The 27,515-nt window shown below is 50.7% G+C and overlaps 1 protein-coding gene and 1 long non-coding RNA gene across 10 annotated transcripts in view; one reads left to right on the forward strand and one right to left on the reverse strand.

Moving 5' to 3' along the window:
* The window catches only part of TMEM63C (transmembrane protein 63C), a 140,422-nt gene that overhangs the window by 62,401 nt on the left and 50,506 nt on the right, over nt 1-27,515 (forward strand). For 2 of the 8 annotated variants that reach the window (XM_070469673.1, XM_020904616.2), the window contains exon 2: nt 17,851-17,990. The exons of 1 other annotated variant lie outside the window; for it this stretch is intronic. The gene's annotated coding sequence lies outside the window, so the exon portion shown is untranslated. Of the gene's footprint in view, nt 1-2,902; nt 3,327-17,850; nt 17,991-27,515 lie in introns of those variants that run through there. 5 more of the 8 variants (XM_070469674.1, XM_020904617.2, XM_020904618.2 and 2 more) reach the window with 5 other exon arrangements.
* Nucleotides 2-3,762, reverse strand: LOC139035692 (uncharacterized). Of its 2 annotated transcripts, none has more exons than XR_011488394.1 (4): nt 3,500-3,762; nt 1,537-1,632; nt 1,388-1,419; nt 2-723 (listed from the first exon to the last, which is right to left on the reverse strand). It is a non-coding gene; the product is annotated as an uncharacterized lncRNA (long non-coding RNA). The 2 variants fall into 2 exon arrangements; XR_011488393.1 differs by lacking the exon at nt 3,500-3,762 and adding an exon at nt 3,285-3,490.

The following is a 27,515-nucleotide window of genomic DNA, read 5'->3' on the forward strand; positions in this document are numbered from 1 at the left end:
TTTGATCTCTGGTTCCTCTGCCTTTTCTAAATCCAGCTTGAGCATCTGTAAGTTCTCGGTTCACGTACTGTGGAAGCCTGGCTTGGAGAATTTTGAGCATTACTTTGCTAGGGTGTGAAGTGAGGTGCAATTGTGCAGTAGTTTGAACATTCTTTGGCATTGCCTTTCTTTGGGATTGAAATGTGAAAACTGACCTTTTCCAGTCCTGTGGCCACTGCTGAGTTTTCCATATTTGCTGGCATATCAAGTGCAGCACTTTCACAGCATCATCTTTTAGGATTTGAAATAGCTCAGTTGGAATTCCATGTGGACTCTATGTGGCAGATTCTATTACTGGACTCTTTTTATTTGCATTATGATACTCATTTTACAGATGTGAAAATTAAGCTTGGAGTGGTTAAATAACTAGTACAAAGTCACGCAGCCAGTAACAAGCAGAGTCCAGTTTTTTAAAAGTTTTATTTATTTTTATTTTTGGCTGTGCTGGGTCTTCACTGCGGTGTGGGTTTTTTCTAGTTGTAGTGAGCAGAGGCTACTCTCCAGCTACGGTGCGTGGGCTTCTCGTCGTGGTGGCTTCTCTTGTTGCGGAGCGCAGGCTTGAGGGCGTGCAGGCTTCAGGAGGTGTGGCACGTGGGCTCAGTAGCTGCAGCTCCCGGGCCCTAGAGCCACAGGCTCAGTAGTCGCGGCACATGGCTTCGTTGCTCTGAGGCGTGTGGGATCCTCCTGGATCAGGGATGGAACCGGAGACTCATGCTTTGGCAGGTGAATTCTTTATCATTGAGCCACCAGGGGAGCCCAGAGGCCAGTTTTTTTTAAAGTATTTATTTTTATTTACTTATTTGGCTGCACAGGGTCTTAGTTGTGACATATGGGATCTAGTTCCCCAACCAGGTATCAAACCCAGGGCCCCAGCATTGACAGATCAGAGTCTTAGCCACTGGACCACCAGGGGAGACCGCAGAGCCCAGTTTTGAACCAAGGTTCAACTAGATCCAAAACCCTTGTTCTTTCCCCTTAACATGGGATCTTTCTAAAGGAACATCTATTACGGGCATACTTAAGAGGCTTACTCCTTTCACCCTGGGGTCAGACACCAGTTCTGTAAGGAGGAAGCACAGAGAACATGCTGCAGTGTCCAGGTTTTACTCTCTCCCACCAGTATCGGAACAACAGCAGCAAAAAACAACAACTAATACTCACTAAACATTTACTCTGTGTACAATAGCTCACTTAATCCTCATAACTGCCTCTTAAGGTTGTTATTATCATTCCCCCCATTTTGCATAAGCAAAGAAAGAAGTTCAGAGAGTTTGTCCCATATTTAGATGGCCCAACTGGGACGCAAATCCAGGCAGCTAGAGGTCTTAAACACTACTTTTGTCCTTACCTCGTTTATCTTTGTTCCCACCAGCCTTTATCCTAAAAGAGAGGAATAGAAATGTTAGGGCCCGAGGGGCGTTACACCCCAACTAGCCCTCCCCTCTCAGGATTACAGATGAGAAGGAAAAACAAAGACAGAGACATCAAGCAAGTTACCCAAGATTGCACAGCACACCAACCGCTGAGCCAGGAGCCTGGCCCTTGATACACTGTTGCTATTGCATGATAGGTAATCCCAAAGACTTCCTGTCCCTGGAATGAATAAATAAATGAATGGGTGGTGAGTGAAGACACAACAGATTTCAACAGAATGTCTAGTGTGAGATCACTTCGAGTTTTGATGGCACTCTGCTGTTGTTCAGTTGCTCAGTTGTGTCCAACTCTTTGCAACCCCATGGACTGCAGCACACCAGGCTTCCCTGTCCATCACCAACTCCTGGATGCTAGGCAAACTCATGTCCATTCAGTCAGGGATGCCATCCAACCATCTCATCCTGCCACTGCTGGGTCTAAGAACAGGGGGTGGAGGAGGGGATGGGGGCAGGTGCAGGGCAGGGAGAAACATGACCAGGGAGTGCCAGTCTGGCGGGGAGCACAGCGTGGCTGCTTGTGGGGAGTCAACCCATGGAAGCCTAGCTACCCTTGGACCTGCAGTGTCTCACGACTTGATGTTCACACGCTTCCATTATGGCCTTCTAGTGCACTGCTAACAACTCTGTCAATATTTTAGCATGATATAACTGTTAAAAGAGTCACTTTCGAAGATTGGTCAGCAACCCACCTCTCCCATTAGCTATTGTACTGCAATGACTGGATAAGGTCTATTAAATAAATTTGCTGAGGCCCCTTCCTGGGAGAGAGGAGAGTGACTATTTACTACCGTCCCTTAGTTTGTTGACTTCCCTGGTGCCTTAGACAGTAAAGCATCTGCCTACAATGTGAGAGACCCGGGTTCAATCCCTGGGTTGGGAAAATCCTCTGGAGAAGGAAATAGCAACCCAATCCAGTACTCTTGCCTGGAAAACCCCAAAAACGGAGGAGCGTGGTGGGCTACAGTCCATGGGGTTGCAGAGTCGGACACGACTAGCGACTTCACGTTCACTTAGTTTGTTATACTGATCTTTGGGGGGTCAAACACTGGCACCTGACCTCTGGATCAAAACAAGTGTCTCTAGCAGAGTAGCCAGGACTTTGAAAAAAACTGGAGACCTCCAGGAACTGTGGTCCATGGCAAACTGGAAAAGACAAAGCCCACTCTCTCGGGCCTCTTGGGCAGGGCTTTGGTCAACCTGTAGCTCTTCTCTTTGCTGGGGAAGAAGAAAGAACTGGGTACCAGCCACTGGGAGGGTGCCCGCAGCTGGGCGGGCCCCTGGGCGGGGCTGAGCACTGCTACCTTTGTGCGGGGCTGGGGGTCTGTCCTAGCTTTGACTTTCTCTCTGGCGGGGCTGGGTGGGTTTCAGGGCCGACGTGCCTGGGAGGAGAGCTTGAATCACTTCTAGGATGACCAGGGAGCAGCAAAACTAGAGCTTCTGGTATTGAGGACCCAGACCTTCGGAGTGTCTCCCGCAAGGGATCATCAGCCTTGTAGATTTGCTGTGGTAATTTGCAGACGGTTCCTGATAGCTACAAGGTCTCCGAGGCGGAGCCTGGGCCTTTGCATAGAAAAAAAAAAATCCAGCCTGGGTTCCCCGGCCGTCCAGCAGCACTGGGGCGGGGCCGAGGTTGGCGGCGGCCGGGGAGGAGCCGCGACGCCGCTCCCATGGTGATGCTGCGGGGAATTTGCTGACCGTCCCTTGCCAGGTGGGGCTGGCTTCGAGCAGGCCAGCGCGGAGGAGGACCGGCGGGCAGTCTCCTCCCAGGTAGGGAGCGTGTCGCCTGGCCTCGCATCCCGGCCGCCTGCCTACCTTGTCTGGAGCTGGGGCCGCTGCGCCGAGGGCGCAGACGTGGTGAGCACGCGGGTGGGATGCTCCAGAAGCGATCCGGCTGGAAGAAGGGGCGCGGAATCCCGGCCCTGGACAGGGATGGGAGGGGGGTGGTGGGGGGAGGGCAGGGCTGCTGGCTCTACGCTTTCCGGGACCTCGGACCCGGAGGGGTGGGGGCGGGGGAGACTGCGCCATACTTGCCGGTGGCTCCGGCTCTCCCGCAGCCTGGACCCGGGGGAAGGGTGGAAGGAGCCGCCCACCAGGAGGGGCCGTGGCTCGGTCGACCGTCTTCATTGGGTCGGTAGAGGGTGGACAGGAGGCCTGCCTGGGGTGTCCCCCGTCTCCTGCCTTGTTGGTTGCCTCTCCGGACCACCCCCACGCCGGGATTCCCCGGGGCTATGCCTCCGGCTCGCGGGGCTGGCCTGGGAGGGTGCGCTCTCCCCCGCAGTCTCCCCGCGGCTCTGAGTGATGGCAGCGTCAGCGCTGCGCTGCAGCGGGTGCGGGGGGGGTGAGGGGGGTGGTCCTCATTCCGTGCCGAGTGGGCTGGACTTCTGGGTCCCCATGGGGCACAATACCGCCACCTTTTCTCCTATGCTTTCAAAGAAAGGCTCTTGCCTCCATCCTCACCTTGGCCTTGAGAGAGAAACTTTGGATTTGGATGATGGACCTGGGGACACCGAGGCCCAGGGGGCTGCCGGCGGCTTCGCCCCAGAGTCACTTAGCAGGGTCCTGCAGAGCTGGCCTCCCAGGCACTGCCTTGACCTGATGCTCTCTGGAGGTGAAGGGGTTAAGCTTGCTCTCTAGACCTCTGGTCCACGCTGGGGTGGACTCCCTCCCATCCCCTCCCCCAGGGCCCCCCTTCCCCCATTCCTGAGAATGGGGGGACATAGGACTTCTGTGAGAGGCTCTGGAGTGTCTTGGTGTGAACATTGCAGGGGTCTGAATTGTCTGAGGACAGGAAAAAAAAAAAACGTTCATCTGAGCAGAGGAGCTACAGGGCCCCTGCTCTCCTTGAGGGCTCAGGGTGGAGAGTCAGCATTGTCTTCCGGGAGAGGAAGGCCCTTCCAGGCCTCAGTCTCGTGTACCAGCCCTGATGAGAGTCAAGTGGAAGTTCCAGGCAGCTGTGGGAAGGACGGGGAATAGGGAGATGGACTTTTCTCCTTTCACAGCCTCGTCTTTCAGGAGAAGAGGTGTGAGAATGGAGAACCAAGTCCGCCTTCTCTGAGCATCACCTCTGTGGTCCAGCCTGGCTCTCTCCCCAACTGCTGTTCCTGGGAGGAATGGACTCTTGCTCCTGGAGGCGAACTTTTCCTGAATTTACCTTGCCTTCCTTCTCCCTGGTGCGGCTGGCTTTCTCTGGAGGGAAACTGAGGCAGGCGGAGAGCAGTCTTTTGTTTTAGAGCTGGAGCCAGGCAGCGTCACTGGGCAGGCCAGGGAGCTGAGTCTCAGAGGGTGTTCCGGGGCTCTCACCGGCACCCAGGTCTCCTGACTTCCTGGCCCACCTCCAGGCAGGTGGGATGAGGCCCCTTCCTCTCTGATCCTCCCCCTCTCCACCCCCAGCGCCCTGGTGAGGCGAGGCTGTGAGGGCCTCCTGATGGGAGGGCTTTTGTCAGTGGGAGGGGACAGCTCCAGCATCTTCTCCATTAAGATGTGTTTTCAAGTTTCTTAGTAAAGAAGCAACTTGAAGAGGGAAGCTAAAGGCACCTGGCTACCTTCCTGTCATGCACGCACAGTGGACACACAATTTCTGTGGGTGTCTCTCAGCCCTGGAGAAGGAAATGGCAACCCAGTCCAGTATTCTTGCCTGGAAAATCCCATGGACAGAGGAGCCTGGCGGGCTACAGTCCATGGGTTCGCAAGAGTTGGACACGACTTAGTAACTAAACCTCCGAGCCCAGAAGGTCTTGGTGCTAGCAGCTGTGGTCACAGCCATGGAGGGGGCCTGGGGCAGAGGGGACTTCAGCTATCTCTCTGCCAGCATCTCAGGATGGGAGGTCCTGCCCAGCCTGTGAACACAGAGGTTACCTTGTGCCTGGTGCTTGAGTTGATGCTTTTCAGACATACCTTCTGAGCTGAAAGCTGGCCCCTGGTGATTGCACAGCATGCCTTGGGCTGCATGATGACCACCAGTAACCACTGTGGTGACCCTGTGGGAGGGGGTGGGATTCCCAGTAAACTGGATGACAGCTAGCTGCCCATGGAGTGACAGTACAATGCCAGAGAAAGGAGTACTCACCGTGGGTCTGGTTCCTCGGCATCCCCCCTCAGGGTTCCTTCTAACCCTTCTCCGGGAGAAAGGCCCCAGCCCCATGATCCAGGGACGCTGGTGGGGACCCCTCCGGGCTGGCAGAGGTAGAGGTAGGCGCTGAGACTGCGGGAGAAGAACCACTTACAGGGCATAGTACCTGGTTCTGGACCGAGCCCCTGTTAGCTGGCACTCTGTCCTCCAGGTTTCCCTGCCTGACAGCTGGGCATGAAAACACCTTCCCCAGATGGGTGGGAGGACTTGGGAAACATGTCAAGAGCTTATTGCAGGTGGGGAATTATTCCTGGAGACTCTGGAATTGAAGCCATCTATTTCCTGCCTCAGTGGGGGAAAGGTGGCCATTCTCTCTATGAAGGATGCCCTCCCTCCCCACCCCCCCCCCGGCCCGTGGCCAGTCTAGGGCACCCTTCTAGGCTTGGAAGGCAGACCATCTTTCCCCAGCCCAGATCAGGTTGTACTTTGGGCCCCTGAGGACTTCCTTTCCCCCTCCTCCACCGTTGTGACCTTTCACAGAATTTCCACACCGTAAAATTCAGGTGACTGGTGGCACAGAGGACTTGCTCACACACCTGGATCCTCCCCCCTGCTTCTTGAATCCCATGGACTCTCTAATCTGGCCTCTTCCTCAGAAGCAGCTAGTGGAAGAACCACAGAGATCACGGGTGTCAAGTGCTGGGAGCTCTTTGCACAGAGTGTCCAGTGTGTGGGAAGGCCGCAGGGCACTCGGGGCCGTGGGCAGGCTTGCTCTGGGAAGGCTGGACTGTAAGTGCTTAGGGGGAGCGTTCAGCTATGAGTGAGACTGGCAGCTCTTGGTGCACTGTTTCGCCTGAGCTGGGGCCCGTCGCTGGATCCTCTTCCCTCTCCGGGAGAGCAGTGGTTTTTGCAGGCCACTCGCACGTCAGCAGGGGTGGTGTTCCTGGGCCCCTTGTTCTTGCCTAGGAGGTGGCTGGTGCAGCTCATGCAAAACGGTGATGGGGAAGCTGAGATGAGAATGTGGGCAGCTCATGAGGCATGCTGTGTCCTCGTTACAGCGTCTCTGGATTGCTTGGGGCCAACGAGGGGGCTCTCAGGAGAACCTCAGTGACCAGAATTCTGTGTGCTGTACCTCTAGGGCAGGCTTGCACCCACGCTGCCGTGGTCCTTCCCAGCGCGCCTAGGGTTGGTCCTGGAACCTGCAGAAGCGGGGGTGGGGGAAGGGGTGCCTCCTGCCTCCTGGTGATCAGTAATGTTCCCAAAGGGAACTAAAGCCTGGACCCCTGCTTAGGAAACCAGGATCCAAGTGTCCTGGGCTCCTGCCTTCTGCTTTTTTCGCCTTCTGTTCTGCTGTTTCACGCAAGCACCCTGAAGGCAGGCTCTGAAGAGCTGGGCTGGGGTAACTGAGGTCCGGCCCTGCCCTGCACCTGCAGACCCTTGTTCAGGCTGAGCTGCGGCCTCTGGCAGCCTCAGAGCGTCAGAGGTAGAGAGGTCAGGCCAGCTTCCAGCCAGAAGCCAAGCCTGCCCCACTCATGACTGAGTGGCCTTGCCAAAGAAGATGGCCCCAGACATAGGAGCCTTCTCCCGCTGACTGGATCTTCTCAGAATCATGTCCAGCCAGAGGGACACTGGCCTCGGGCCACTGGGTCCTGGCAAAAGAGCAAGGCATCCTGAGGTCTGTGGAGATAGCAATGAACAAGACACACCTCTGGCCACTTGGCCAGGGAGACAGATGGCTGTTTGCTGAGTGGTTCGTGTGGTTGTCAGCTGTACTTGCTGGAGGGCTTGGGAGGGTGGAGGCTGGCACACCAGCCAAATCACCTGAGGGCACTTGGGCGCTGGCTTCCACCTGCTTCACTGCCTGTTCTCTTCACCTCTGTGAGTCTTCCCTTCACAGCCTGGTAGAATAAACCCTGGAGCTCCCCTGGTAGCTCAGCTGGTAAAGAATCCGCCTGCAATGCAGGAGACCCTGGTTTGATTCCTGGGTCAGGAAGATCCCGTGGAGAAGGGAACAGCTACCCACTCCAGTGTTCTTGGGCTTCCCTTGTGGTTCAGCCGGTAAAGAATCCACCTGCAATGCAGGAGACCTCGGTTTGATCCCTGGGTTGGGAAGATCTCCTGGAGAGGGGATAGGCTACCCACTCCAGTTTTCTGGCCTGGAGAATTCCATGGACTGTGTAGTCCATGGGGTTGCAAAGACCTGGACACAACTGAGTGACTTTCACTTTCAGAATAACCCCCAATGCATTGGACCATTCAGTGGGGGAAAGCGGAAAGGTGTCTGGTATGAGACTGGTGATGGGGAGCCCCCTCTTTCCCTTTGCTCACCCTTTTACCTGCTGAGTGGCCAGCGGTCCTGGGGTCTCTGGGCTGGCTGGTCAGGCTTTGGTGGCAGTGGCTAGCTGACTGTTGGTGGCTCTGGGCACTGCTGGAGCTGAGCTGTTCCCTTAAAAAGAGCTTCAGATGGGAACAGCTCAGAGCCAGCGTGTGTCCATTGGGGCGGTGGAGGTGTCCTTCAGTGCTGCAAATAGGCTGGTACTGGGCCAGGGACCCATCCTGTGCAGGGACCTAGTGTGCCCTGGCCTGCGAACTAGGCCAGGCCTTGGGGAGGCCTTCTCAGGCCCTGAACTGTGTCCCTGGCCTGAGATCCTGGTCCCATTCAGTGACCTCACGTTCCTTGTCATTACTTTTTTTTTTAGTAGAGGGGCTGCACTTTGTTGCAGAGGTCAGCAGAGGGTGAGATGGTCGGATGGCATCACTGACTCAATGGACATGAGCTTGAGCAAACGCTGGGAGATAGTGAAGGACAGGGAAGCCTGGCGTGCTGCGGTCCGTGTCGTCGCAAACAGTCAGACACGACTGACAACAGCGGCCACTGCGCTCAGCCTTTGCTGCAGCGAGCAGGGACCACTCTCCAGTTGTGGTGCACGGGCTTCTCACTTCAGTGGCTTCTCTTGTTGCAGAGCATGGGCTCTAGGTGCTCCGGCTTCAGAACTTGCGGTTCGTGGGCTCAGTAGTCACAGCTCGCAGGCCCCAGAGCACAGGCTCAGTCGCTGTGACGCACGGGCTTCGTCGCTCCACAGCATGTGGAATCTTCCCGGACTGGGGATCAAACCCGCGTCTCCTGCATTGGCAGGTGGCTTCTTAACCCCTGGACCACCAGGGAGGTCCCTTGTCATTACCTTTTAATCCTCTGTGAGCCGGCGTGAGTAGCCCAGGTGGTAGATGAGAACACTGAGGCTCAGAGAGCGGTGATAGCCACAACCACACCCATGCACAGACCTGGATGGTCTGTGGCCCAGGGCTGGTCTGTCTGCAGCGGAGGGCTGGCTCCTCCTCCCTGGAGCACGGCTGACACACCCTCAAGTCGCCTGCTGCTGTCGCTGCTGGTGGTTTTGCTGAAGCTGCTGAAGACAGAAGGACTTGAAGGTCGTGCTTCTTCCCCTTCCCCTCCACTCTGGGCAGGGTGCCCAGAGCTGGGTTCTGCTGAAGGACAGCAGAGAAAATGGAAGGATAAGATTCCCACCCCACCCCTGCCCCCCTGGGACACGCCGAAGGTCTGTTCGGGATGCCAGGTCCTGGCTCCACACTTCACGGAGGGGCTCCCTGGAGCCCTGGCCCTGGCACCAGAGCAGCGGGGTTGGAGGGGCCAGCTGGTGGGGTGGCGGGGGTGGGTAAGCAATGTGCAAGCCCCTGACCTGGGCCCCCAGAGCTGCAAAGTGAAGGAGCACGTGGGCGTGGGGCCCACTGCCCTGATCTTTTCCCGGAGACAGAGGAGGGAAAGAGGCTGGGAGGAGCAGTCTCTCTCTGCCCGAGGCCTTATTCCAGGGGCTGAACAGCTACCTGCCTGCTCATCGAGTGAATCATCTTTGAGCCTGGCTCTGACCTGGTTCCTTCTCACAGGCTCCCCAGAGCCAGCCTGCCATTGAAGACTCACCCTGGAGTAAGCCCCAGATACCTCTTCCAGTTTGCCCGCCTGCTTTCTTCATCCTGTTCCAGCTCAGAGGCTCTACATGCATGGGGATTGGGGTGGAATCAAACCACTTTGAAGTTTTTACAAAATGCACACTCCCTCACCTGCAGGTTGGCTAGGAACCATTACTCTGGCAAATCAAATGTACCCTGGATTGTCTGACCCACATCCTCCTCCCAGCCCAATCCTTGTCCTCATCCCCATCCTCACCTGTTCAGAGTCTCTCTGTCCTTCAAACCCCGACTTGAACGCCACCTCCTCCTTGAAGCCTTCCCTGGATCCCAGCCAGAGGAGGTCTCACAGCCCTTAATGCACTTGTCTCATTTGAGTCTGTCTCTTCTGCTAGACAGTGAGCTCATCCTTTCATTTATCAAGTGTTCATTGAGTGCCAGTCACAGACATGCGCTCCAGTAATTCATGGGGAAGGGGCGGGTAAGCAAGTCACCGGGTGATGATGACAGCTTCAGAAATGCTCCAATAATGGCAGTGCCAACACCAGGGGACGCTGAGGCAAAGGCAGTTAAAGGTGACAATATACATACTTTATGACCAACGGTTTCACATCTGGTTGATTAATTACCCAGAGGAACTCACGCATGCGCATAAGGAGACGGTTCCAAGGATATCTAGGGCAGCAGTGTTCTAAAGACAAAAAAAGAGGTCTCAACTCACAATGATGGAGTAGACCAAGATGTGATGTTGTGCAGCAGTTACGATATAAATAACTGGGGAATTTTATGTTTTGTAAGTTATGCCTCAAAAAAGCTGATGTATATACACACGTGTATTCATAGTATTATCATGAATCAGTCTCAGAAACTTTATGGTGAAAAAAAGGAAATTGCAGATTAGTGCCGTTAGTGGAAATTTAATTTTAATAAAAATCACAAAACAATATCTATGTTTTGTGGGCACAGACAGGTTGCAATGCTGTAATACCTACCAGGTTCCTGCTTGTGCTGCTCTTTGGAGGGATGGAGGGAAGGCGCTGAGACTGATGGGAAAAGAAACGATTTCTAATTTGTCAGTAACACTCCTTTTAAGAAGAAAGATTGGGAGGAAAAATAACAGAGTGTTAGCGTTTGTATTTCTAAAACTTCTTTTTATTGAAGTGTCGTTGGTTTACAGTGTTGTACCAATATCTGCCGTACAGAAAAATGACTCAGTTATATGCATATAGACATTATATTTTTATATTCTTTTCCACTGTGGTTTATCACAGGGTATTGAATATAGGTCCCTGTGCTTTATGGTAGGACCTTGTTGTTTATCCATTCTACATGTAATAGTTTGTGTCTGCTCATCCCACGCTCCCAGGCCTCCTCTCGCCCTCCGCCCACCTTGGCAACCACAAGCCTGTTCTCTGTGTCTGTGAGTCTGCTTCTGTTTTGTCGATAGGTTCATCTGTGCCATATGTTAGATTTCACAGGCTTCTCTGATTGTTCAGTTGGTCAAGCATCCGCCTGCAATGTGGGATTGAACCCAGGGTTTAATCCCTGGGTTGGGGGGATCCCCTGGAAAAGGGAATGGCTACCCATTCCAGTGTTCTGGCCTGGAGAATTCCATGGACTGTATAAGTCCATGGGGTCACAAAGCATCAGACACGACTGAGCGACTTTCATTTAGATTCCACATATGCTGCTGCTGCTGCTGCTAAGTCACTTCAGTCGTGTCCGACTCTGTGCGACCCCATAGACGGCAGCCCACCAGGCTTCCCCGTCCCTGGGATTCTCTAGGCAAGAACACTGGAGTAGGTTGCCATTTCCTTCTCCAATGCATGAAAGTGAAAAGTGAAAGTGAAGTCGCTCAGTCGTGTCTGACTCTTAGCGACCCCATGGACTGCAGCCTACCAGGGATTTTCCAGGCAAGAGTACTGGAGTGGGGTGATATCAAAAGGTACAGTATTTGTTTTCTTTCTTCCTTTCCAAAGACCAGCACAAATGGTATTATTTCATTCTTTCTTACGGCTGAGTAGTATTCCCTTGTATATATGTAGCACATCTTCTTTATCCATTCACCTGTCAACAGACATTTAGGCTGTTTCCATGTCTTGACTATTGCGAATAGTGCTCTTATGAACATAAGGGTGCATGTATCTTTTTGAATTATAGTTTTATCTGGGTATATGCCAAAGCGGAATTGTTGGATCGTATGGTAATTCTGTTTTTAGTTTTCTGAGAAGCCTCCACACTGTTTTCCATAGTAGCTACACCAAGTTACATTCTCACTAACAGTGTCCACCCTCTCCAGGTTCTTTGTAAAGTTTGTAATGATGGCTATTCTGACTGGTGTGAAGTGGTACCTCATTGTAGTTTTGATTTGCATTTCTCTAATAGTGATGTTGATCATCTTTTCCTATGTCTACTGGCCATCTGTTTGTCTTCTTTGGAGAAATGTGTATTAAGGTCTTCTGCCCATTTTTTTTTATTGAGTTGTTTGTTTTTGTTGTTGTTGAGTTGTAAGAGCTGTTTGTATATTTTGGAGATTAAACCCTTATCTGTCATATCATTTGCAAAGATTTTCTCCCATTCTGTAGGTTGTCTTTTCATTTTTTTATGGTTTCCCTTGCTGTGTGAAAGCTTGTAAGTTGATTTGGGCCCACAGAATATGAACATTTGATTTTATACTTTTAACCTTTTGGGGCCTGAAATTTTTCAAAATTAAAATTAATTAGATAATCTAAGACATCAGAGGAAAGGCACTGGCTTTTCGCAGGGAAATCAGGAAAGGTTGCAAAAGGAGGTGACAGCTGGGTATTGAAGAATGGGAGTGGTGGGTTTAACTGGGTGGGGGAGTTGGGGAAAGGAGATCTAGGGTGTTCAAGGCCGGGAGTATGTGAAAGTACAAGGCTCTTTGTACTTTTTAAAAAATATTTGAATATTTATTGAAATTTATTTGGCTTTGCCAGCTCTTCATTGCGGTACTTGGGATCTGTATTGCAGCATGTCAACTCTTAGTTGTGGCTTGTGGGATCTAGTTCTCTGACCAGGGATGGAACCCAGGCCCCTTGCATTGACAACATAGAGTCTTAGCCCCTGGACCACCAGGGAAGTCCCTCTCTGCACTTTTAAAATGTTTGTCAAGCTTCCCCTCCCCTGCTACCTTCCTCATCCTCATCCTGAGCTCATTCTAGCTCCTCTGTTTCTGGACTATGCACATAGTAATAGGGTCCTGAAAAAAAAATCACGTGTCATTTTATGATTTGTTAAGCATAGATAATCTAATGTGAGCAGGGCGAAGAATGAGCCAAATATGTAAAATTGAACATTAAAATGGAGAAGTAGCCAGTGATACAGAGAAAATAGAATTCTGTAAGGATACTGTGCTCAACCGCATGCAAATTTAGTTGAAAACCAGCTAAAACTGATAGTTTTCTTTTTATTGAAATTTTAATTTATTTTTACCTTTTTCTTTTCTTTTTTTTTTTTTTTTTGGCAGTATCACGTGGCATGTGGGATCTTAGTTCCCTGACAAGGGATCGAACCCATGCCCCCTGCATGGGGACCATGGACTCTTAACCACTAGACCACCAGGGAAGTCCCTAAAACTGATAGTTTTCTGTGTGCTGTGCTTAGTCGTGTCTGACTCTTTGCGACCCCATGGACTATAGCCCATCAGGCTCCTCTGACCATGGGGATTCTCCAGGCAAGAGTACTAGAATGGGTTGCCATGCCCTCCTCCAGGAGATCTTCCCAACCCAGGGATTGAACCCAGGTCTCCCGCACTGCAGGCGGATTTTTTAACAGCTCAACCACAAGGGAAGTCCAAGAATACCAGAGTGGGTAGACTATCCTTTCTCCAGGGGATCTTCCCAACCCAGGGATTGAACCTAGGTCTCCCACACTGCAGGTGGATTCTATACCATCTAAGCCACCAGGGAAGCCCAGATAGCTTTCTGAGAAAATGCAAATCATCAGTTTGACCCCAGAAGAACTAGAAAAACCTCAACAGACCAATAATCCATGAAAGAAACGGAATTTTCATAAACTCCACTCCAAAAAACCCAGGTTTAGACATCTCTTAATTTCTATCAAACCTTCAGGGAAGAGAGAATTCCAATGTTATTTAAACTGTATCAACTGTGCCAGATCATAGAGAAGGAAACACTCCATAGTAGTCCATGAAGCCAGCACAACAGCAACAGAAACAGCCCACACAGGAAAAGAGAAAAAATACTACAAAAATATCTCATTTATGAATATTGGTGCAAAATTCATATATTAATAGAAACAAATAGAATCACACAGCATTATGTTTGAAAAATGAATATACCATGAGCAAGTGGGGCTATCTTCCAGAGATATAGATTCAATATTAGGAAAACTATTAACATAATTGAACAAAATAGTAGTTCAAAAGAGATGAAAAAATAATATAAACAGCTCCATAAATGCTAAAATGCCTAAAAGGCCTTTGATAAAATTCAACGTATGTCCCTGATTTTAACTCATACTTAATAGGAATAGATGGATATTGCTTAACATTTTATGTGCTTGTGTATGAATGTGTATATGTGTGTACAGAGACATACATACAAGGAAAAAGTGACCACCATTACCTTCATTCTTTAACACGTCTCTAGAAGTACAAGCCAATACAAAATTTGAAAATATAGGTTATGAAAGGAGACAAATTTATCAGTTTAAATTGTAGATGATAAGATTGGCCATCTGGAGAAAAAAAGAACAAGACAGTCCACTGAAAAACTAATAGAATAATAAAGGAGTATACTAAGATGGGACTTCGCAGGTGGCATTGTGGTGAAGAATCCGACTGACCATGCAGGAGACGAAAGAGATGAGGGTTCAATCCCTGGGTCAGGACAATCCCCTATTGTAGGAAAGGGCAACCTGCTCCAGTAATTCTGCCTGGAAAATTCCATGGACAGAGAAGCATGGTGGGCTACAGTCCATGGGGAGCCGGACATGACTGAGCAAAGTCGGACATGAGTGAGTGACTGAGTGCACATGCTCACACACACATACTAAGACTGCTAATCAGTAGTTAGAACAAAGACGTATAGCTTTCCTGTATATAACTTTAGCCTGTTTTGCAATATAGTGAAAGAAAATATAATACCAGTAAACGTGCTAAAAATTGCTAGAAGTGAGCCTAACCGGAGGGGAGAAGAATAGCGCTTATTACTGATGCTCACGCTTGGTTCTCAACACGTAGAACAGGGCCTCACAAGTAATGATAGATACTTGTTGAGTGATGGAACTGGCTCATAGATCAATGAAACAGAAAATATCTGTTAAGACCCAAATACATTTACTGTGTGGTGATGATAATAGTAATCACCAATATATAGTAATTCCCATGTGCCAGGCACTGTTTTGTGGCCCTCGCTGAAGCCTAAAACATAGGCTATCATGGAGAATATTCCGTCTGCACTTGAGAAGAACATGTATTCTGCTTCTCTTAGGTGGAGTGTTCTGTATGTGTCCACTGGGTTTAGTTGGTCTATAGTGTCAAATATATCCAAGTCCTCTGTTTCCTTATTGATCTTCTGTCTGATTGCTCTACCCACTACCGAAAGAGGTTTATTGAGATCTCCTCTTATTGTGTTACTGTTTTCTTTTTTCATTCCCTTCATGTTAGCTTCCTATATTTGGTTGCTCTGCTTTTAAGTGCATACATATTTATAATTGTTATTTATTCCTGGGAATTGACTTTTATCATTGTGTAATATCCTCCTTTGTCTCTTGTGACAGATTTTTACCTAAAGTCTATTTTATCTGATGTAAGTGTGGCCACCCTGGTCTCTTTTGTTTACTATTTGCATGAAATATCTTTTCTCTCCTTTCACTTGCAGTCGTGTATGTCTTTACAGCAAAGGTTACTTTCCTATAGAGAGCATATAGTTTCATCTTTCTACGTCCTTTTGCTCAAATAATTCATTGAATTCTCACAGTAACCCTATGCAGATGTTGCTTTTGTTGTCCCTAATTTTTCCCAAAGTTAGAAACATGTATTTGTTTAGAATTACAATGAAATCATATCAAATAATGTGTCAGAAAGCTGACAAGTATCACACACATCCAAAAATCTGTAGAAATAATATAACATTTTTCTTAGTGAACTGCCTGGAAAACTCCACATTTCCCTATATTTCCCCTACATAATTCAGTTAACCTCACTTTTAGATGAGGAAACTGAGGCACATGAAGTTTTAGGTAACTTCTCCTAGATCCAGTAAAGGTGGAATTTGAATCAACATTTGACTGTTTGTTATCCATCCTAATATAGTTAAATTGATATTTTGAATCTAGAAGAGGGAGGATGAGTGGGGGGAGAAAATGAATTATTCAAACATGACTTTGAGATAACCAGCCCCTTGGGGAAAGAAAGAAAGCTGGGCCTACCACACTCTTAACACCAAAATAAAATCTGGAAAGAAAATTTAAAAGAAGGAAAGAGTAAAAAAATGATTAAAAAGAAAAAAGAAAAAAAACCCTAATAATACCAGTGGAAAACATGAGCATATATTTTTAGGATCCTCTTGTAGAAAATATTTTGGGCTACAGAAATATCTGAAATTTCTGTAAGCAGTGATGCCATAAATAGAGTTTAAAAAAAAAAAGACAAATGACAATTTGTAATGCACGTAACAAAAAGTTAATTGTCTTAATTTAGAAAAATCTCTTAAAATCAGTGAGCTAAATTAGAAAGAACATAGTTCACAGAAAAATAAATGCAAAGGCTACCAATCAACCCGAAAGCAATGCCTACCTTTTCTGATATTTAAAGAATTACACATTGAAACAAGATGTCATTTTCAACTCACATATTTGCAATGTTTAAAAATTTGATGGCTGGGCAGTGCAGACTGGTTCATCTTCTTTGGAAGACAATCTGGCAATATCAGAATTTTAGATCCACCTAACCTTCAACTCCTTACCGCTAGGGATTTATCCTATAGCTAACCTCACATGTATGCACAAACATGTATCATCAAAGATGTTCACTGCAGCTTTGTGCAGCAAAAAACATAAAAACAACCTAAACATCTGCCAAAAAGGATAGATGCATGAAAAGCATAGTGCATCCTTCAGTGGGATGTTACGAGCAGCTGCAGGCATGAAAGATCTGTCTCTTGGTATGCAGAGATGTGCAATGTGTAATAACTAAGAAACAAAGAAAGTACTGGGAATGTGGTCCCAGTTGGGTTTAAAATAAAGATGTAGGCATAGATACATATTTGTCAGTATTTATGGGAAAATTCTTGAAGAAAAATAGGAAACTTGACAATGTTTATTTGGGGGAGTGGAACAGAGGTCTGGGATAGCAGGGAGACTTTTCATTCTGTATTACATTGAATGCTTTGATTTCTTTCCGCTTACATAAGTATGTTATTTTCAGAATTCAAAAAGTGAATTTAAAGAAAAAAAACCAATGATTCAAGGAGAATACTATTTAAAATGCTTCCCTGAACTTCCTTTTAAAATTCATTTCTCAGTGGGTTCACCTTTTTTTTTTTACACCCGGAAGGGCCCAAGAGATCATCTCTAACCTGCATTTTGCCCGCAAGGAAAAGAGACCCAGAGAGGTTTCAGCAAGTTGCCCAGGGCCCCTGGCTGGTTGGCTACAGAGACTGGGCTCCTATGATGCAGCTTTTAGGAAAGGGACCAATGACCCCCCACGCATATGATCAAAGCTTCATCCTTGGATTTGTCAACCCTTTCCCAGCACACACAGCCCAGTGAATCCTACTTCTTTGGCATCCATGTGGGGAACCTGCTAAAATGCACATTTCCAGGCCTCTTCCTGGAGATTCTGATTCAACAGGCTAGGATAGGGCCCTTAAGCCTGCAGTTTAGCAGGACCCCGCCCCAGATGATTCTGATCTTACTCAGAGTCACCTGGTAGTTATGGGCCCCCCTCTGGTCTCCCCAGCTCAGGCCTACAGGCAGTGCGGCTGTGTGTCTACACTGAAGCCCATACCCCACTGAGGGAAAGTGTGATGCTCCACCTCACCAGGAGGAAGTAGCAGCCACAGATGCCAGGACTCCCAGTATCATGTCGATCATGGTCCCCCCAGCTTCCTCCTGGCTTCTGTTGATCTTGGATGAAGGATGGCTCCCTGGCTTACCTACCCCAGGGCTGGGCATCTGGATGTGGAGTAGAGCGGCAGATCGGGGCTTATGGCTGCATACATGGGGTGCCCCTCACCCCGTCAGTCCCCATGAGGCAGATCTGGTGGGGCGCTGACAAGCGTGATGGACCTGGGAGGGCCGGGCTTTCGTGGGCTGGGGGAGGAGCCTCGGGGAGGCTCCGGGAGGACGGGGATCCAGGCCCATGTGCACTGAGGGCACTTCTTTGTCCCGGTGCTACAGAGCCTTGGAGGAGCCCGCTTTGTGGTCGGGAGTTAAGCAGAAACGCAGCCGGGGCGCTTGGGAGCACCTGGGGACTGATTAAGAGGAAGGCGAGCCGGTGACAGCTCATCGGGGGCTCCCGACCTCACCTGCTGCTGCAGGTAAGCGCTTTTGCTCTCATCCCACCCAGCAGGGCTCAGTCCCTACTGCCAGCTGCCTCCTCAAGCTTGTGGCCCACGGCTCTCTGCTCATCGCTTGAGCGAAGGTCCTCTCTAGCCCTCCTACTCCCACAACCTAACAGGAGAGGCCAGGAGGACAGTGTCCCAGGTGACCCCAGCTCCTGAGACCTGGGAAGGGGGCCAGAGGCTGTGTGGCTCTGGCTAGGATGTCCCCAGGTTGAGCTGCCGCTGGGTCCCACGTGGCTCTTGCCCAGCTCACCCCAGTGTGGGGACAGGCTAGACCCAGCCAGACACAGCTCTTCTGAGCGCTCACTACCTCTTGATAATTTTTCCTTGGGAGAAGATTAAGACAGATGGTATCTTCACAGACTGTTGGAGCTGTAAGGACTCTTGATATACTCCAACCTCAATTTCTTTTAACTTCTCAAGCCTTGCTTATATCAATAGTGTCATTTAAAATGTAGCCGATCATCTCAGAGGCATCAAGTGTAATCACATCAAAACAGTACAGGAAGCCCTGGGTCTCAGGCAGCCCTTCCTGGGTACAGCTGCCTTCCCCCTGTCTGGCCGGAGTCACCCCGTGCCCCACATCCTTCCCTCTCCTTCCATCTACCTGGTGACTCCCAGAAACTCATCCTCTTTTGTGAAAGGGGCACTGGTGGTGATCACACATCCAAAGCTAGAAGGCCAGGTCAGCATCAAAGTGAGGCTTTCTCCTCCATTTAAGTAAATAAAAGTGTTAGTCCCTGAGTCATGTCCAACTGTTTGCAACCCCATGGACTGTAGCCCACCAGGCTCCTCTGTCCATGGAATTCTCCAGGCAGGAATACTGGAACGGGTTGCCATTTCCTTCACCAGAGGATCTTCCCGACCCAGGGATCAAATCCAGTTTGCCTGCATGGCAGGCACATTCTTTATTGTCTGCGCCACCATTTAAGTAAATAAGGTAATGAATATAACCAGGAAAGGATTGAATAGACAAGGAAGGTTATAACTGTGATATTACTTCTCTGTGGGAGAGTCTCTAAAATCTCTTTTCCATGAAAGAAGTTATCCTGTCTGGGCTGTTGTCCAAGAACACTGTGATTGTTGCTGTTATCAATAACAGTGATCTTCACTACAGTTCTTTTCCATGCAGATCAAAGTGCTTGATGTTCACATCTCCCTTATGATTTCCTGGTCTGGCCATGCGAGAGCTCTCCAAGGCAAGGAGTCTTAACCGCAGGCAGTGTTTCACGTCCCTCCCTCCGGCCCTGCCCACTGCCCAGCCCAGATCACTGCAAGAGGCAGCAACGAATCCTAGTAAAGAAGGCAGGCTTGGGAGCTAGGTGGGTTCAGTGCCCAACTCCACCACCTACAAGTCTTATAAGATCACTATACATCAGTCTTCTCATCTGTAAAATGGGGATAACAATGTACCCTAGGGTTACTAAGAAGATTAAAGTTAGTATTTGTAAAGCTTGAAACGACCTCAAGTTCTCAGTAAGTGCGCAACACGTTAGCTGGAGTCATTACAAAGGCCGGTTCTCCCCCAGCCATACTTTGCTGCTGCCTAATTCACCTCCTAATCCACCGTGTAGGCGTCTCACTCACCTGCTCTAGAATCATCCATGGTTCCCCATGGTCTATTTAGTGACTATGCTCTGCTCTTTAGAGCCTCAAAGGCAGAAGCCATCTCTTTTCCTTGCACATAGGGACTCAGTGATGTTTACTGAGAGGGAGGGTTTCTCCCCTCAAGGTGGGTTAACTGTGTTCCTAGGCTGGGAATCCACAGCTGGGGGCTTGAGCCAAGCTTTTCCACCTCCCCAGTGACAGCCCAGCTGTGAGCAGCCCTGGCTGTTGGGCGTTGGATCTGCACACAGGGGTAGGTTTGGCGTCCCTGGTGTCTGCTGGGCCGCCAAGGCAGGGAGCCCTGTCCTCGACTCCAGCTCTTGCGGTGCACACAGAAGTGAGGTGAGGATACCTGGCCACAGGCCAGAGCAGGCAGCGCCCGCAGTTATAACTCTCACTCTCTGATGAGCTCAGGTCGGGTGGCAGATGTGACATCATTGTCCTCCTTCATCGTTGGGAAGTGGCCAGAACCTCAGCTCCCGATAGCTCAGGTGGGAAGCCCGAGGCCAGCAGAGACCTCTGTGATCTAATGACGCCTTGGACAGAGAATTCAGCAAGCCCCCCTCGCTGCATCTCAGCTGCTTCTCTCGCAGAAGAGAGCCTGTGTGCCATAAAGGAGCAAGCACTGGCTTGGAGGAAGACAGACCTGTGTTCAAACTGGGGCTCCCTCAGCTGGTGGGAAGAACTCGGCCTTATCAGTTAGCCTCTCTGAGCCTCTATTTTCCCATCTGTAGAATGGGAATATAACACCCATTCCATAGGGTTAATGGGAGGCCCAAATGGAACAAAACGCACAGAGCTCCTCTACAGTGCGTGCTGGGGTGGGCGCTCGTTAGTAACTGCAAAATAATTTGCAGTTATTCCGATGAGCCCATCAGAGTTGTTCCAGGCTGCCAGGTGGGACTGCCTCAGGCCTGCGAGCCTCTTGCTTCCCTCGACTGAAGTTTTCCTTGCCTGGCCCCTACTCCAAGACGAAGGGAAGTGTTTTTGGCAGAGGAAGGGAGAAGGAACAGTCCAAATCTTCCCAGACTCCTGGCAAGGGTGAGAGGCACAGCAGGGAAGAAGCAGAATTCTGTCTGATTTTCTCAGAGGTTTTTCCACTCGAGCGCTGCCAAGCTCAGGAAGCCAGGAGCAAAGCGACAGGGAGGAGACGACACAGACCACGATGGTTCATGCAGGGTGGAATTTTTCTCTTGATTTAGTCCACACACGAATTTGTTGGGATTCCGGGCACTATGGTAGGCACTGGAATATTGAGCAGCAAGTAAAACATAGACCTTTTCCTCATGGGGCCTTCATTCCAATGAGGATGGCGCAGATGATAAATAGCATAAACCATGGATGAAGGATGTTAGAAGGCAATGAGTGTGACGGAAACACAGAGAAGGAAAAGGGGAAGTGCCAGAGATGCTGAGTTGATAAATACGATCATCAGGACAATTGAGTTCAATTCAGTCTCTCAGTCGTGTCTGACTCTTTGCGACCCCATGGACTGCAGCACGCCAGGCCTCCCTATCCATCACCAACTCCCGGAGTTTACTCAAACTCACGTCCATTGAGTCGGTGATGCCATCCAACCATCTCCTCCTCTGTTATCCCCTTCTCCTCCTGCCTTCAATCTTTACCAGCATCAGGGTCTTTTCCAATGAGTCGGTTCTTCGCAATCAGATGGCCAGAGTATTGGAGTTTCAGCTTCAGCATCAGTCCTTCCAATGACTATTCAGGACTGATTTCCTTTAGGATGAACTAGTTGGATCATCAGGACAGACCTCACCAAAACAGTGACATTTGAGACACCGGTTGTCTGCTCCCCTGGGGAACCCCCTGAGAAGTCAGTGGACTCAGAATCAGGGCCAGGTGCCTTTCAGGAGCTACTAGCATTGGAGCACAATCTAGACTCCCTTCCAGTCTGAGCCCAGATAATGCCATGCTCTTCCTCTGGAACCTTCAATAGCTCCCTGCTGCCTACAGTATTACCTGCAAATCATTCAGCCCAAAATTCAGGACTTCATGGTCCCCCACCTGCCTGTTATCATACCAGATCCTTCTCACCCTATCTCTGCAGTCAAGCCAATCTAACCTGCTGTTTCTGGAATATTCCACTCTATGCTTCCCTTCTCTACTCATTTGCCCCCTTGGCCCAAACAGAAGACTTCCCCCACTGTCTTCTGCCAGCTGAGAAATCCCACCTGTCCCTGTCTGAAGCCTTCCCTAACCCCCTGAGGCCCTGGCCTCTCTCAGCCCTATCACCTTGGCTTGTATCTTTCTCACTGCATGGCCCTTACTCTGCCTCGAATGTGGGCCTTGGTGGAACTGTCTGATCTCTGCCCTGCCAGGCAGTCTGTAGTTCTTTCACCTCCAGCAGGCAGAGGGCTCCATGAACACTGGCTGGGTGGAGTGTGCCCAAACTCACAGGCCCCCAGCAACACTGAGACAAGCCCAGGGAAAGAAGACAGCAGGCGGAAATGGGAGGCCAGCAGGAAAGGAGAAACGGAAGTAAAAGCGTGGGTGGGACTTGCTGGAGAGGTAGTGAAAGAGGAGAGAGAGAAACCCCCGCCGGATGTCTTCCAGACAGACTGTCACAGAGACTCAGGGTTGGGCCTCGTCCCCAGAGGAGAATCTCTCATCCCTGGAGCATCCCAGGCTAGTGCTCCCCCTCGTGTCTGATCAGAACACCACTTGCTGTTCTGAAATACCCTCTGGTTCCATCCTGTGCGTTCAGGTCACTGTTTCAGTACTCATTCAGCCTGGCTCAGAGTGGCTTTCCTTACCCTCCCTGCCAAGAGGTAAGAGCAAGCTTGTAACGAGGCTGGTCAGGACCCCTGTAGCCACACAGAGGCTGCCGGGGAGCCAAGGACTGAGGGGCCACCCTGAGTCATGGAGGTTGTGCTGGCCAGTCAACCCTCAGCCTCTCTTTGGGGCTAAGCTTCATCACAAGCAGATCTGTCAATAGAACGCCCCAGTCCTGTCGCCCTGTGGTTTTCGGGCCCTTGTGTCCCCGCTCTGGCCCCTGGCCCTGGGAAACCATGTGAGCCAGACCCACAGCCTCTGCCATCTGGCTCCCAGCTTCGCTGGAGCCGCTGTGCTCACAGAGCACCTTCCCTCTGCCTCTCTCCAGCTCCCCGCTGTCCCTCCCGTGTGCTGCCCGAGGGAGTGGTTTCCAGCTGGGGGGAAGCCTCTGTGCCCGCCTCCCTCTCCGCGTGGGTGCACACGCAGTCCCCTCCTGGAATGCCCCGCCCTGGCCTCCACGCCACAACTCGTCTTCAGGTCTGGATCCATCCCCACATAGGCTCAAGGTTGGGAACACGGCTACCGGAAGCGGACTGGGCTCAAATCTCCCTTCAGCAACAATAGTTCCCTCCTGTTGTGAGTCTTGAAAGAGTGCGTGTTTGCAAAGTCTCAGCACAGCACCAGGCAGTGAGCCTTCAATTAATGTGACTATGGTCGTTCCTCCCTTAAGAGCTAACTTTGGCTGACACCTCCCCCAGAGCCTTCCCGGGTTGCTGCAGGCCCAGCCAAGGCTCCTCCTCAGTGCTCCCAGCATCCCTTCAGCGGGCCTCTGGAGTTGACTCAGGCAGAGCTGTCCTGGTTTCTCTGGCCAATCTGTGTATCCACAGGAATCTTGTGCCTAGACTGTCAGTGTCTTGAGTGCAGGGAACAGAACCCATTATTCTACTGAATAAATGATTTTGTGAGTGACAGGTGGGTGATTGTGAAAGGCAGACCGTGAGAAGAGAATTGAGCCTGCCAGCCCTGACTTTTCCGGGGCCTGTCCTAAAGGATGTGGATGCTTGCTGCAAGGCCTGGGGGAGATGGAGGAGGAAACCCATCTCCTATTGTGTGGGCTAATGCAGTGATTCTCAAAGCAAGATCCCAGTCCAGCAGTGTCAGCTTCACCCAAGATCTTATTCGAGATGCAGGCCCTCAGGCTCCACCCCATACCTGCTGCATCAGACCCTCTGCCGTGGGGCTCAGCCATCTGCCGTGTAATAAGCTCTCCGGTGACACTGGTTTGCCAGAGTTTGAGAACTGCTGCCCTCATGTTTCAGAGTAACTTAGATTCTTGGGAGGGGTTTCTCTCTCTCTCAGGGGTCTCTGCTCTTTTGAAGGATTCCAAGAAGGCTGTCAGGATTCCCTAATAGCTCAGTTGGTAAAGAATCCGCCTGCAATGCAGGAGACCCCAGTTCGATTCCTGGGTCAGGAAGATCCCCTGGAGAAGGGATAGGCTACCCACTCCAGTATTCTTGGGCTTCCCTTGTGGCTCAACTGGTAAAGAATCTGCCTGCAATTCAGGAGACCTGGGTTCGATCTCTAGGTTGGGAAAATCTCCTGGAGAAGGGAAAGGCTACCCACTCCAGTATTGTGGCCTGGAGAACTCCATGGAATGTAAAAGTCCATGGGGTCACGAAGAGTCAGACACGACTGAGTGACTTTCACTTTCAAGAAGGCTGTCAGGCTGGGCCCCCAGGATACAGCTCCTGCAAGACCCAAGACCCACACTCCTAACCTCGAGACCCTTTTACCAACAGAATGGGTGCAATGAAGAGCACTCTACCAGCAGACCACCCCCCTTTCCCAGGTGGCCCTAGACCAGAGGAGGGGCTGTGCCAACCCAGCCTTGATGCTGGTCCCTCTCCTCTACCCTTGGCCCGCATTTCTCTCAAGGCCAAACTCTGCAGCCGCAGGAGCCCCAGGGCAGGCTTCTGGATGGTTAGGGCCAAGAGAGACTTTAGAGATCATTGACTCTCAAACACACCAAAGCACACGCATACACGCACACAGAAATGTGCACACAAAACTACACAATGAATGAACACACAGACATGCATGTACCCCAAAACTCACACAACACCTAAAATTCAAATTACAGTCATAAATCCTTTCCCAAGCACACCGAAATAACCCCCCAAACACACACAGACACACACAGATTCCAAACTGATTGACACACAAACCTCAGCATACACAGACACAAATGCATAGGCCCATTGTCTTGTTTCCTGGGGCAGCTGTAACAAATCAACATGAACCGGGTGACAGACATTGGCTCTCTCACAGCTCTGGAGGCTGTAAGTCCAAAATCAAGCTATTGGCAGGACCGTGCTCCCTCTGCAGCTCTAGGGAAGAATCTTCTTTGCTTCTTCCAGTTTCCGGTGGTTGTGATGACCCTGGGTGTTCCTTTGCTGATCTCTCCTCTGTCTTCATGTGGTTTTCGTCTCTGTGTGTCTCTCCATGTGGCCTTATTGTAAGAACACAGTCACTGAATTCCGGGCCCACCCTGATGCAGTATGGCTTCATTTTAACTAACATCTCTGCTTGGTGATAAGTCGCTTCAGTTGTGCCCGACTCTTTGCAACGCTGTGGACTGTAGCCTACCAGGCTCCTCTGTCCTTGGGATTCTCCAGGCAAGAATACTGGAGCGGGTTGCCACACCCTCCTCCAAGGGATCATCCCGACTCAGAGACCCACACCTCTCACAGGCGAGTTCTTTACCACTAGCGCCACCTGGGAAGCCCCAGTATCTCTGCAGATTTCCTATTTTTAAATAAGGTAATTTTTTTAGGTTATATTTTTTTACTTGAAGAATAATTGATAACATTATATTAGTTTCAGTTATACAACATGATCTGATATTTGTATATATTGCAAAATGACCACCACAATAAGTCCAGTTACCTGCCATCACCATACACATTATACAAATAAAGGCTATATGCTGTGGGAGGTAGCCATGCACTTTGGACAGATAACCTTCAACCCAGTAGGTCCACACATCCCAAGCTACAGAGACTGACGCCCACCCCACACACACCCCTTGCAGATGAGAACTCTGAGTCCCTTGACATCAGGGCTGCCCGTTCCCCCTCCCGGGGCCCAGCATGGAGTTGCTGCCCCTACAGTAGTACCTGTCACGTTGGCGCTTGTCATCTTTGTTTGGCTTTTTTTTTTGGGGGGGGGGGGGTGGATGGGTTGCTTTGGTTAGTTATTAACTTAGTACAAAATCCAAAAAGTAGAAAGGAGGCTATCATGGAAAGTCATCTTTCTTCTCTCTGCCTCAACCTCCATCTCATCATTCCCTTCCCAGGAGGCAGCCCGGTCGCTTCTTGAGTTCCTTTCGGAGAAAAGTCCAGACGCGAGCAGGGGGCCGGCAGTGGCGGGGGCATCTCTCTTCACGGGGCACCGGTTCCTCTTTGCTCTGATTGCTCTCGCCTGACCGGGTGCCCACCGAGGGCAGAACCCTCTGCTGTCCTCCCCAAATCTTAGTTACGTGCAGGGCACAGAGCAAGGCGTTCAGTGAAGGCTGGCTCTGTCTGCACGGCAGCGAATCACCAACAGCTGGCTGGCCTGCGTGGACCAGGGCTCAGCCTCCTGGCTGCAAGATTCTTGGGTCTCTCCGCCTCCCGCCAGCCTGCGGCACGGTCCACCACCGGAGCCCCTCTGACGGCAGGCGGAGCTGGGCTGGGACGGCGCCCCGTAGCATCCCGCCTATTCGCTCCTGCTGTCGGGCGCCTTCCTCCCTGGGCGGACGCAAATGGGCTGGGGCCTCCCTCCGCCGTGGCCCCGTCCCAGCTGCCCCCCTCTAAGTCCACTGCAGGGGAGTCCATCAGACAAGAGGCTGAGGAGGGAGCCGCACTGCTGGCATCTTAGCCTGGGGGACCGGGGTCCTGCTGCGGCTGAGCGCAGTCCGGACTTGTTACCACGGAGACGGAAACTACGGCCAATAACTCAGGTTGAATCGAAGCCTGCAGCTTCACCGGGTTGCGGAGGGCGTAGATGTTTCCCCTAACACTCAGACACGAGATGACGTGACACTACTTCCGCCCCCCCCACCCCAATCCTGGTGGCTCAGACAGTAAAGCATCTGTTTACAATGTGGGAGGCCCGGGTTCAATCCCTGGGTTGGGAAGATCCCCTGGAGAAGGAAATGGCAACCCACTCCAGTACTCTTGCCTGAAAAATCTCATAAACGGAGGAACCTGGCAGGCTACCGTCCATGGGGTCGCAAAGAGTCAGACACGACTGACTTCACTTTCTTTTTCTGACATGAATGGATACCTCGGTCCAAGATTCCATCGTGCCCCCAATCCTCTGAATGAGGAGAGCCTGGTGGGGGGTGGGGGAGGGGTGGACAGAGTGGAGCCGTAGGCCTTCCCGGGAGACTGCGAGCTGCGGAAATGCGAGTCAGCGGCAGCCTTCGCGCATCTGAGGAAGGAGGGGCTCGGATTAGAGGGTCTGAAAGAGCCTTTCCAGCCAAGATGCTGAGTCTGAGATCACAGGGCCAGATGAGACCCGCCCTAGTCTCGCTGCCTATCATCCCTTTCTTCAGCAAATATTTGTAAAGCACTGTGCTCTACCCAGCAGAGCAGAGAAAATAATGAGCAAATACAGCCCCTGGGCTCTGTCATCAAGGAGCTTTCCATCCACCAAGGGAGGCAGCCATTTGCTGTGTCATTCCATGAATAAACATCAGAGGGACTAGATACCCGGGGGCTTCCCAGGCGGCACAGTGGTAAAAATCCGCCTGCAATGCAGGAGACACAGGAGATGTGCGTTCCATCCCTGGGTTGGGAAGACCCCCCTGGAGGAATAAATGGCAACCCACTCCCGTATTCTTGCCTGGAGAATTCCATAGACAGAGGAGCCTGGCAGGTTGTGGTACATGGAGTCTCAAAGAGTTGGACCTGACTGAGCAACTGAGCATGCATGCATGCACCAGTTACTCCCAAGGAAATAATACGTCACTGTACTGAGCCATGGGTATGTGCTAGGCACTGTTCTGAGTGTTTCGTGTAGATTGGTTCATGTAGATTGGTTCATTCACCCGGTCAGGTAGATGCTATTAACATCCTTACTTTGCAGATAAGGAAACTGAGGCCCGGGGAGGTTAAGACATTT

This window comes from Odocoileus virginianus, chromosome 6 (assembly GCF_023699985.2).
Source record: "Odocoileus virginianus isolate 20LAN1187 ecotype Illinois chromosome 6, Ovbor_1.2, whole genome shotgun sequence".
Classification (NCBI taxonomy): domain Eukaryota; kingdom Metazoa; phylum Chordata; class Mammalia; order Artiodactyla; family Cervidae; genus Odocoileus; species Odocoileus virginianus.